The following is a 9,971-nucleotide window of genomic DNA, read 5'->3' on the forward strand; positions in this document are numbered from 1 at the left end:
GTCTGTGTGGGCGCCTGTCTGAGTGGGCACCTGTTCGAGTGTGTGCCTGTCCGAGTGCGCACCTGTCCATGTGTGCACCTGTCTGAGTGGGCGCCAGCCCTCCCAGTTCTCAGCCTCAGTGCCGAGAGCACATGTCCCATTCCCTGGCATTTGCAGAGCAGGCCGCATGTGCTCCACGGCCCCCAAACCAAGTGCAGACGCTCATGCCCCAGCCTGATTGAGGAAGCCCCTGGGTGTGGGGCCGGGCTGCAGTTTTGTGTTTTGTGTCATTTGTATCCCTTGTCTCATATGTCACATTTTTTCAGTCCCCTGGTTTGTTTGGTTGTAGTGGGTCTGTGTGTGTGTGTGTGTGTGTGTGTGTGTTTTGTTTTGTTTTTGTGCTTTTCCTGGGACTTGAACTCAGGATCTGAGCACTGTCCCTAAGGTCTGTTCTTTTCTTTTTGCTTTTTTCAAAGCTAGTGCTCAACCACTTGAGCCAGAGCACCACTTGTGGCCCTTTTTGGTGGTTCACTGGAGAAGAGAGTCTTGCAGACTTTCCTGCCCCAGCTGGCTTTGACCTGTGATCCTCAGATCTCAGCTAGGATTACAGACCTGAGCTTCTGGGCCTGGCTGGGAATGTTTTATGTAAGAAGTATTTTCAGGGCCCTCAGCGGAGCATCTTGAGGGTCTACCATGTTTCCTTTCCCGATAAATAAACTCTGTTTTCACAAAGAAGTGTATAATGTGAGTTGTCATTTCCCCTTTATATTTAGAAGAGAAATTTTAACAAAACAATGATATTACCTAGGGGAATAAAAAGGAGAGATTTAGGAAGATGGTGGGATTGGGGGTTGGTTTGTTTTGGAGACAGGTCTCACTATGAACCCAGATTGTCCTTGGACTTTGGATCCTCCTACCTCAGCCTCCTGAGTGCTGGGATTACAGACATGAGCCACTATGCTTGCCGAAAACCTCTTTGGCAAATAGGTAGAAAATAGTATTTAGAAACAGTTTTAATGACCAGATATTAAAGTGTAATACAAAACATCAGTCATTATTAAAAGGGCATTGTACTGGGACAAAGGCTGATAGATCAATAGAACAGATTGTCAGACACTTAAGAATACAGGGATTGTGGAAGGAAATGGGCAAGGGGAGGGGAGGCCCAGAGAGGAAGTGGGTGAGGGGAGGGGAGGCCCAGAGAGGAAGTGAGTGAGGGGAGGGGAGGCCCGTGGGAGGAAGTGGGCGAGGGGAGGGGAGGTCCGTGGGAGGAAGTGGGCGAGGGGAGGGGAGGTCCGTGGGAGGAAGTGGGCGAGGGGAGGGGAGGCCCGTGGGAGGAAGTGGGCGAGGGGAGGGGAGGCCCGTGGGAGGAAGTGGGCGAGGGGAGGGGAGTTCTGTGGGAGGAAGTGGGTGAGGGGAGGGGAGGCCTGGGGAGGAAGTGGACAAGGGGAGGGGAGTTCCGTGGGAGGAAGTGGTGCAGCAATCCAAGACCCTTGGCTGGATGAGCTGCCACCTGCGTTCATGGGACTCAGCATGCCAGTGTCCCCATATCCAGGAGCAGCCTGAATGGAAAAGGGGCTTCTTCAGTGAAGGACTTCTGGTGACCTAAAGGAAAGGTAGAATCTGTCCCACCCCATTACACCAGCCAAGTCCAGGTGGCTCACTGTGCAGATGAATAACGTGAAATTAACAAAAGACAGAAGGCTCTGTGAACAAGTACGATTGGCCAGAGTGGGAAGGAGTGCTCTGTGAGGTCCAGGCGGCATCGGTCAGCAGCCTGGGGCGGGGGGGGTCTTCCTGTCCACCAGAGGACCGGCACAGGCAGTGGCCCTGGGTCTTGGCCAGGCTGAAGCATGCCAGCCCACATCCTTGGAACGTCACCAGCTCCTGGAGGACTCCACCACTGGGAAGAGCTGAAAACCAGGAAGCCATGCAGACAGCACTCAGTCCCCCATCCTGGTCCAGGACCAGCAGCATCGGCGTCCTGGAGCTGAAAGGACCATGCACACGCACAGACTGACGTGGGACTGCACCCAGGGCTCCCACAGGGCCCAGGAAGCTCAGCTTGCAGGACACGGCCTTCCCGGAGCTGGCTCCTTCCTTTGTGGTTTGCTCAGCGAGGGGCACCGAGGCTGATGCTGTGGGCCCAGGCTGAGGGGGCTCTGAGGACCTGCCCTCTCGTCCACCCTGGCGCCTGGCAGTGGAAGAACCCAGGACTAGAGGATGACACACCAGGGTCTCGGCCCTGAGCCGTGGGGCCTTGCTCCGCCCTCACCAGCCAGGGTGCCTGGGCCCAGGGGCATCACCAGGCTCAAGGCTGCCTAGTGTCCCCACTCCTGGGAGGTGCCACTGGAGCCGGTGCCCTGCGCCGACATGGTGACATTTGCTGAGCTGCCAGGGAAGTGTCTGTGTGGAGTTAAAGGTGTTGAAAGTATTTATGGGTGTGAGTCATGGGGATGGGGTAGCAGTGCTGGACAGGGTGCTCCGTGGGCCCGGGACCCTCCACAGAAGACCAGGAATGCAAAGAGCCGCCACCAGAGTGGAGAATTAGTGTGCTTGTTACACAGAACATTCAGGAGTCAACAACAAGGAGGAAGTCAAAATTTATTTTAAAAGATGACACCATTATATCAGAAAATATCAAGCTCCAAGGAATGAGTAGAACAAAGGATGTCTGAGACTTTTGTGGGGAATGGTGAAAGAACTTTATTAGAAGACACTGAAGATTCCTGAATGAATGGAGAGGTCTGCCATATTCTGGGAGGATTCTTGCTTCTGGAATGATGTCTGCCATCTTCCAGTCTGGTTGATCTGTGGGCTCAATGCAGCTTCATTCAAAGTCCCAGCAGGGTTTTTGCTAGAGCATTAGAATGTGATAAGCCATTTCTGCAATCTGTGAACTTGCGGAGGGTGCTTACGACAGGGTGACACTCTACAGCCAGGCTGCAGTGGCTGTTCGTGAATGTATCTATAAATAACACCTGCACATTTTACTCAATGTTTGTTATCTTTGATTTAAAAGGAATGGAGCTGGATGTTACTGGCTATCATCTTAGCTAGCAGGAGGCTGAGATGTGAGAATCACAGTTCAAGGCCAGCCTAGGCAGGAAAGTCCATGAGAATCTTATCTCCAATGAACCATCAAAAAGCTGGAAGTAGAGCTGTGGCTCAAGTGGTAGAGGGCTAGCCTTAAGCCAAAAGGACACAACAACAACAAAAATCTCAAGGACAGCATCCCAAGCTCTGATTTCAAGCTCCAGAACTGGGGGTGCACGCACCCGCACACACACACACACACACGCACACACACACACACAGACAAAGGATATGGAATTTCTGAAATAGAACCCTCTCTTTACACATGAAGGGCAGAAGGTGAAGATCTGTTGGGTTTTACACTAGGAGAGGAAGCAGGCAGGAGGGGGCATGGCTGAGACTTGAAGGAGCAGCAGTGCTCATGGCTGGCAGGGGGTACCCAGGGCCAGGGCACTCCACTGTGGATGGGACCCGGATCAGCATCCCCTGCTATTTGGGAGTTTGAGGACCACTGGGCAGGGAAGTCACCCAAGGAGTGGTCTCAGGGGCTTGAGAGCAACCTCAGCTGGACTCAGTGAGTAGGGAAGTATAAGGGGACCCAAGACCCCATGCTTCTAAGAGAAGGGCCAGATATTCCCCAAATGGTAGAAGCCACCTGTGGATACATCATGGCCTCTGTGAGGTCAGGGGCATGGGCTGGAGTCTGTGGGGGCCAGAGCTTTGCCTCCAAAACTGCCAACGATGCAAAGCCCCCTCCCACTGTGCCGGGACCCACATAGGAAAAAACAAAGTCAAAGGGAAAAGCTCAAAGGCATGAGTCAGAAGTGAGTGGGTGAGGGAAGACAAGCCGGAAGAGGGCCAGGAGCGTGACCCGCATAGGCCCGGGCACAAAGGCTGGCCAGGACCTTGGGAGGAAATGGATGGTGGAGGGCAGAGCAGCTTCTAGAAGACACATTCTTTCTTTCTGGGCCCCTGACGTGTCCTGACCTGCTGTGTCCCCTGGATGAGCCTCAGAGCTCCCTGGGCTGGTGCCATTCCCGGGGTGTCTGGGAACCTGATGTTAGCAGGATCAGCGATGTCTGGAGAAGCTGTCCAAACCTCAAAGCCTTCAAGATCCACCTGGGCCTGCTTCTGTTGGCAGGTGACCCAGTTGGCATCAAACCCTAATAAAAAAAGAGAAATGTGTTGAGATAATCAAGTGACTCACAAAATAGAACCTGCTTGAAAACTGGTAATAATCAGGAAGGATTACTGGATAGTCTTTGATTCTGAATAAACATTTGTATCATTGATCTTATGTTACACACACAAAAAAATCTGTTCTCAACTCTCAACATGTTTGTGAAGTATTTCAATAGCAGATGCAATTGCATTTTTATTGGTTTTCCCCTCTCATTCCTCTTCACAGACAATAAAGAAGGAGATGAATAGTTTTATGTCTTTCTTGCATAAATTCATCACAGGGAGCTCTTTGGAGGGATACCATCTGGTGTTGAAGGCCTCTGCATACGTTTGTGCCCAAGAAGGGGTACACACCCACAGACATGAAAAACAGATGTGTTCTGAAACGCTGCCTATGTACTGGTTTGCTGTGATATATTCCTTTTTACTGACTTGCCCCGTAAAACTAGAGTTATATTTCCAAAAGAAATAACAAACTGTGAAGGCAAGTCCACATAATAATTCTCTGGCTGGTACTAATAAGATTCCGAAAAGCCATACAAATGAAGATGGTGTTTAAGTTTACTGAAAGTAATGCACGTAGCTACTGCTCCTGCTTCCCCTCCCCTCTGGACACAACAGCAGTCACACAGAAGCAGGGCTCTGAGGCAGTGTTTCCATTTCTCTCGGAGGTACACACTTTTCTAAGGACATTAAATTTTGAATGCCATAATAAATCTGAAGCAATAGCCAGTATCTTGGAGTTCTATTTTCATATTATATGCAGAGTGTGTGACACTGTTGTAGTTTGGCTCACTTTTTCTTACTATTTGAACTATAAGGAATCATAATGGTCTGCCTGCCTCAGTTTCCCCTCCATTCTAACAGACTGGATTGACCATTAGCTAGTTCCATATCCAGCTCCTTGGCTGTCCTGGTATCTACCTCCATCCGCTGCAGATCTGAAGTTTGACACAAAAAAGCATCCTTTCTCCAAAGTGGCTTCTTACTCATTCCATTCTCTGGGTAGAACAAGCTCCAGGAGATTTCTCAAAAGAAAACTGTTGTGAAAGTGTTCCTCATAAGGAAATGTTCTATGTATCACCTACTTTTTTTTTTCATTTGTCAGTCATGGGTCTTGAACTCTGGTCCTGGGCGCTGTCCCTGAGCTCTTCAGCTCAAGGCTAGCGCTCTACCACTTTGAGCCACAGCACCATTTCCAGTTTTCTGGTGGTTAATTGGAGGTAAGAGTCTCAGGGACTCCTGCCTGGGCTGGCTTTGAACCACGATCCTCAGATCTCGGCCTCCTGAGTAGCTAGGATGGCAGGCATGAGCCATCAGTGCCTGGCTATCACCTGCTTTTTGAAGCTGCGCAACCCTCAGTGTGACCATACTCTTCATAACATTGCTCTTGATCTCCCTCCCACCTTCCCTTTCTCTCTCGATTTCTCTCTCTCACTCTCTCTCTCTCTTTCTCTCTACCCCCCCCCATTTTCTTTCTGTGCCAGTCCTGAGGATTGAACTCAGACTCAGAGCCTAGGGCATTGTCCCTAAGCTCTTTTGCTCAAGGCTAGTGCACTCTCAATTGAACCACAGCTCCATTCCTAGCTTTTTGATGGTTAATTGTAGATGAGAGTAGACTTTCCTGCTGAGTTGGCTTTGAACCATGACCCTCAGATCTCAGCTTCCTGAGTAGCTAGGATTACAGGTGTGAGCTACCGGCACCAGACATTCTTGGTGTTTTTGTTGTGGTTGTTGTTAGCACTTGCTGCTATCTGAAATTATGGTTTTGATCTGCTGGCAAAATCACTGTTAGCCTCTCCCTACTGAAATGTAGGTACTCAGCAGATTATTCATCAAATAAATAAATCAACAGTAATGGGTGTGGGGGGGGATGGATGAATGGGTGTAAAGATGGATCCACAGATTCATAGATTGGTAGATGGGTGAGCAAATGAAAGGATGTGTGGAATGGTGGATGGATGGACAGCATGGATGTAGATGGTTAGATGAAGAAACAGACGGCTGGATGAGCGGATGGGTGGATGGACAGATGGATGGGCAGGTGGCTGAGGACTGGTGGGAATCACCTACAGGGGTCCCATGCCCGGCAGTGCCTCTGACAGGGGAGGGCCTCTTGTCCCTGCCTGGATCAACCCACGGGAGTCAGACTTGAGGTAAAAAGTCCTGTGACTTTACCTGAGCAACAAGAATGACAGTGTGAGAAGGTGGGCCGTGAGATTCCTAGTCCCCCAGGGACCCCACAGGGGCTGATGCTCCAACCCCAACTAGAAGAGCAAACGGCATTGGGAAGCGGGGGACACCCGGAGCCAGGGAGCAGCGCTGAGGACGGAGGGAACCGAGTAAAACTGGAAAGTAAATTCATTCTTCCTGTTCCCTGGACTGCTGCCTCTCAAGGGAAATGCGAGGCTGAAGTCTGATGGACAGGAATGGCTGAGATGCAGGCACTCACTTTCCTCTCAAAGGCTGTTATGTCCTTTGGGATTCTGAATGGTCTTTGAGTCATTCAGTCCTCAAGGTCGTTCTGTCCCAGTGAGAGTCATGAGAGAAGACAGCCGTGGGGAAGGGCTAGTTGGAAAGCCCTTGGAAGGATGGCTTTGCCTCCGTGTGCAGATGCAGTGAGCTCCACTCCTGACCGCCCCCCAAGTTCGCCGGCACAAGGCCTGTGATTCTACTGAACATCAAAGTAAATCATTCACATTCTGAGGTGAACAGTGGGCACCTAGCCAGGACCTGCCTGAGACAAGGTGCACACGCGAAGCACACAGGGTGCCCTTAGGTGTGTGTGTCCAGAGCTGCCTCCTGGCTCCTGAGTCATACTGACCTCATTGCTGGGGGAGAACACCAAGGCACTCCAGGCAGGCAGTGGCTCCTGGGCCCAGGGCTGGCATGGCTCTGTCTTCCTGCACAGTCATGGGCAGTGGGAGGCTCAGAAAAGAGAGCGGGTAGTCAGTAGCCTGCACCTCCGGAGCAGCCAACCACAGTCCCTTGTCTGTTGGTTACAATATCCTACCCAACCTCACACCACACCACAGTGACCTTCCTCCTGTTTCTCTCTCACAGTGTCTCAAATCCCCATCCAGTGTGGATGCGGACAGATCCTGTGGACAGTGGGGTGGAGGGGGTAAATGGGGAGGGGCACGAGGGGGAGACCTCAGGACCTGAAGGTGGGAGGGGACACCTCTGCTAACCAGGTGACCTTGGGCCGCCCCCAGGAGAGGACCTGAGCAGTGGCAGGGAAGAGAGAATGCTGCTGAGCCAGCCTAGGCCCAGGGTGGTGGGTGTGAGGTTGCTGTGGCCCTACTTCCCAAACCTCTACCCTCTGTGAATACCTAAATGCCTAACTGCTTCACCTTGGGAGCTGTTCCAAAAAGCTCCCATGCTGGGGGCTGCAGCTCATGCCTGTAATCTTAGCTACTCAGGAGGCTGAGATCTGAGGGTCTCAGCTTGAAGCCAGCCAGGGCAGAAAAGTCCCCGTAGGGCTCTTATCTCCAATGAGCCACTCAAAAACCAGAAATGGAGCTGTCGCTCAAAGAAGCAGTACACTAGTCTTGAGCAAAAAGAGCCCAGGGACAGTTCCCAGGCCCTAAGCTGAAGCCCCATGACTGATTAAAAAAAAAAAAAAGCTCCCATTTCCCACTTAGTGCGACTTGGTGATGAGCCCATTATACCTGGAAGCAGGGAGATTCGGTGGCAAATGAGGTTTGATACAGGGAAGCTGGCTGTGGGAGCTGTGCTGTTGAGGGGCCAGGGGCGCGACCTCAGCTGCGGCTCCTGCCTGCGGGCGATGCCCCTACCCGCAGGTGTCCCCTCTGCCCGGCATGGCCTGGTGCTGAGTGGGACACTGGAGGGGAGGTGGGGGAGGGTTACCTGACAGTCCCTGCTCACCAGCCTGGGCGCACAGCCAGCCTGAAGCGGAGCATGGCTAAGGGCCATGTGGAGATTCCAGACTAGCCTTTGCATCCTGTCTTGCTTCCCTGCTGTTATCTATGTGATTGTCCTTGTTCTTTGGGTGAAATGGGAGGGTCTTTAATGCAGTTGTCATGAGTGTGCTTCTGGGGACACAAGGCCTCTGCCCTGAAGGTGGGCTGCTTCCCTGACTCCATGAGCCTGCAGCCACATTGCCCTCACTTCAGACGTTTTTAAAAATGAAATTTAACCATGGAGGTATTATCTCCTCAGAATTTCACAGGGCCAGACCTGAGTGAAGCTGGGACCTGGTCACAAGGGATGTCTCAGCCCAGCCCATGTAGCTCTGGGCACCAGCCCTGGTGACTTGGCCTCTGTCCTGGAGGAAGTGGGCTGTCAGGGCTGGGGGTGGTCTGGCCATAGCTGCAGTGACAGAGCCCTGAGGCTCCAGGCTTGAGTCTCCAGACCTCTTTCCCTTCACAGGGAAGGTAAGGGCCTCATGAGGACAGTTAAGTGGTCTGAGTGAAGCCAAGCCCTCCGCTGATGCCCACGCCTGAGCACAGCCCTTGCTCCCTACTGCCACCCCACAACAGAGAGGGTGACCAAGAGCTGAGTCTCCTGCTGCAGATGCGGGCCCCCCAAAGTCTCAAGCTCTGGTTGTCTTCCCTGCCTCGGCGCAGAAAGTGGTAGAGAATCCTGAGAAATGCACATGGAGTTCTGTCTACAGACCTGTCCCTGGAGGACCACCTCCACCCACTCACCCCCAGCAAAGTCATGGCTTGTATGGAGATGCTGTGGCCACCCTCACACCACTCCCTCCAGGCGGGCAGCCCCACCAAGCACATGGCCCCATCCTGGTGTGGCTCGACAAAGGGCTGGGCCAGAGTGGCTCGTCTCCAGGGCAGGCCTTATGAGCACTGGGACCTGGGCCCCACCATCACAGCGGTGCAAGGCTCAGGGTAGCCTGAGCACATTCCACCAGACTCAGGCATACCTGCTGAGGGCCTCGAGCAGGCCAGGGCCTCAGCACCCTGTGACGGGGCTCGGGACGCAGCTGCCAGCATGCCCCCTCACAGGCACCTTACACAACCGAGTGCCCACGACCAGGCGGGACACACCTGGCGGGTGAAGGCGGTGCCCGCACAGCGGCTTTGTGCTGAGCCAGTCAGCTGCCCACAGGCCTCAAGGCCGGGAACCTGGTCTCCGCTCTCCCGCCTCCCGCGCTTGTGACACCACCAGTCCCTGCCGCCCACTCCACGCAGCTCCTCCTGGCTGTGCCGTTGACACCGCCTCCTCCTGAGTACCGGTCACAAAGGGTCCACAATGCTGCTGTTTTTACACGCAGGCCGGCAGGCCAGGCCAGGGCAGGGCGTGCCGCCGTTTCCACACACAGACCAGGCCAGGGCAGACCAGGGCAGGCCAGGGCAGGCCAGGGCAGGGCACGCGCCATTTCCACACGCAGGGCAGGCCAGGGCAGGGCACGCGCCATTTCCACACGCAGGGCAGGCCAGGGCAGGGCAGACCAGGCCAGGGCACGCGCCGTTTCCACACGCAGGGCAGGGCAGGCCAGGCCAGGGCACGCGCCGTTTCCACACGCAGGGCAGGGCAGACCAGGGCAGGGCACGCGCCGTTTCCACACGCAGGGCAGGGCAGGCCAGGCCAGGGCATGCGCTGTTTCCACACGCAGGGCAGGGCAGACCAGGGCAGGGCACGCGCCGTTTCCACACGCAGGCCAGGGCAGGGCAGGGCACGCGCCATTTCCACACGCAAGGCAGGGCAGGGCACGCGCCGTTTCCACACGCAGGCCAGGCCAGGGCAGACCAGGGCAGGGCACGCGCTGTTTCCACACGCAGGGCAGGGCAGAC

The sequence above is a fragment of the Dipodomys ordii genome, unplaced genomic scaffold (assembly GCF_000151885.1).
Source record: "Dipodomys ordii isolate 6190 unplaced genomic scaffold, Dord_2.0 Scaffold163, whole genome shotgun sequence".
Lineage (NCBI taxonomy): Eukaryota > Metazoa > Chordata > Mammalia > Rodentia > Heteromyidae > Dipodomys > Dipodomys ordii.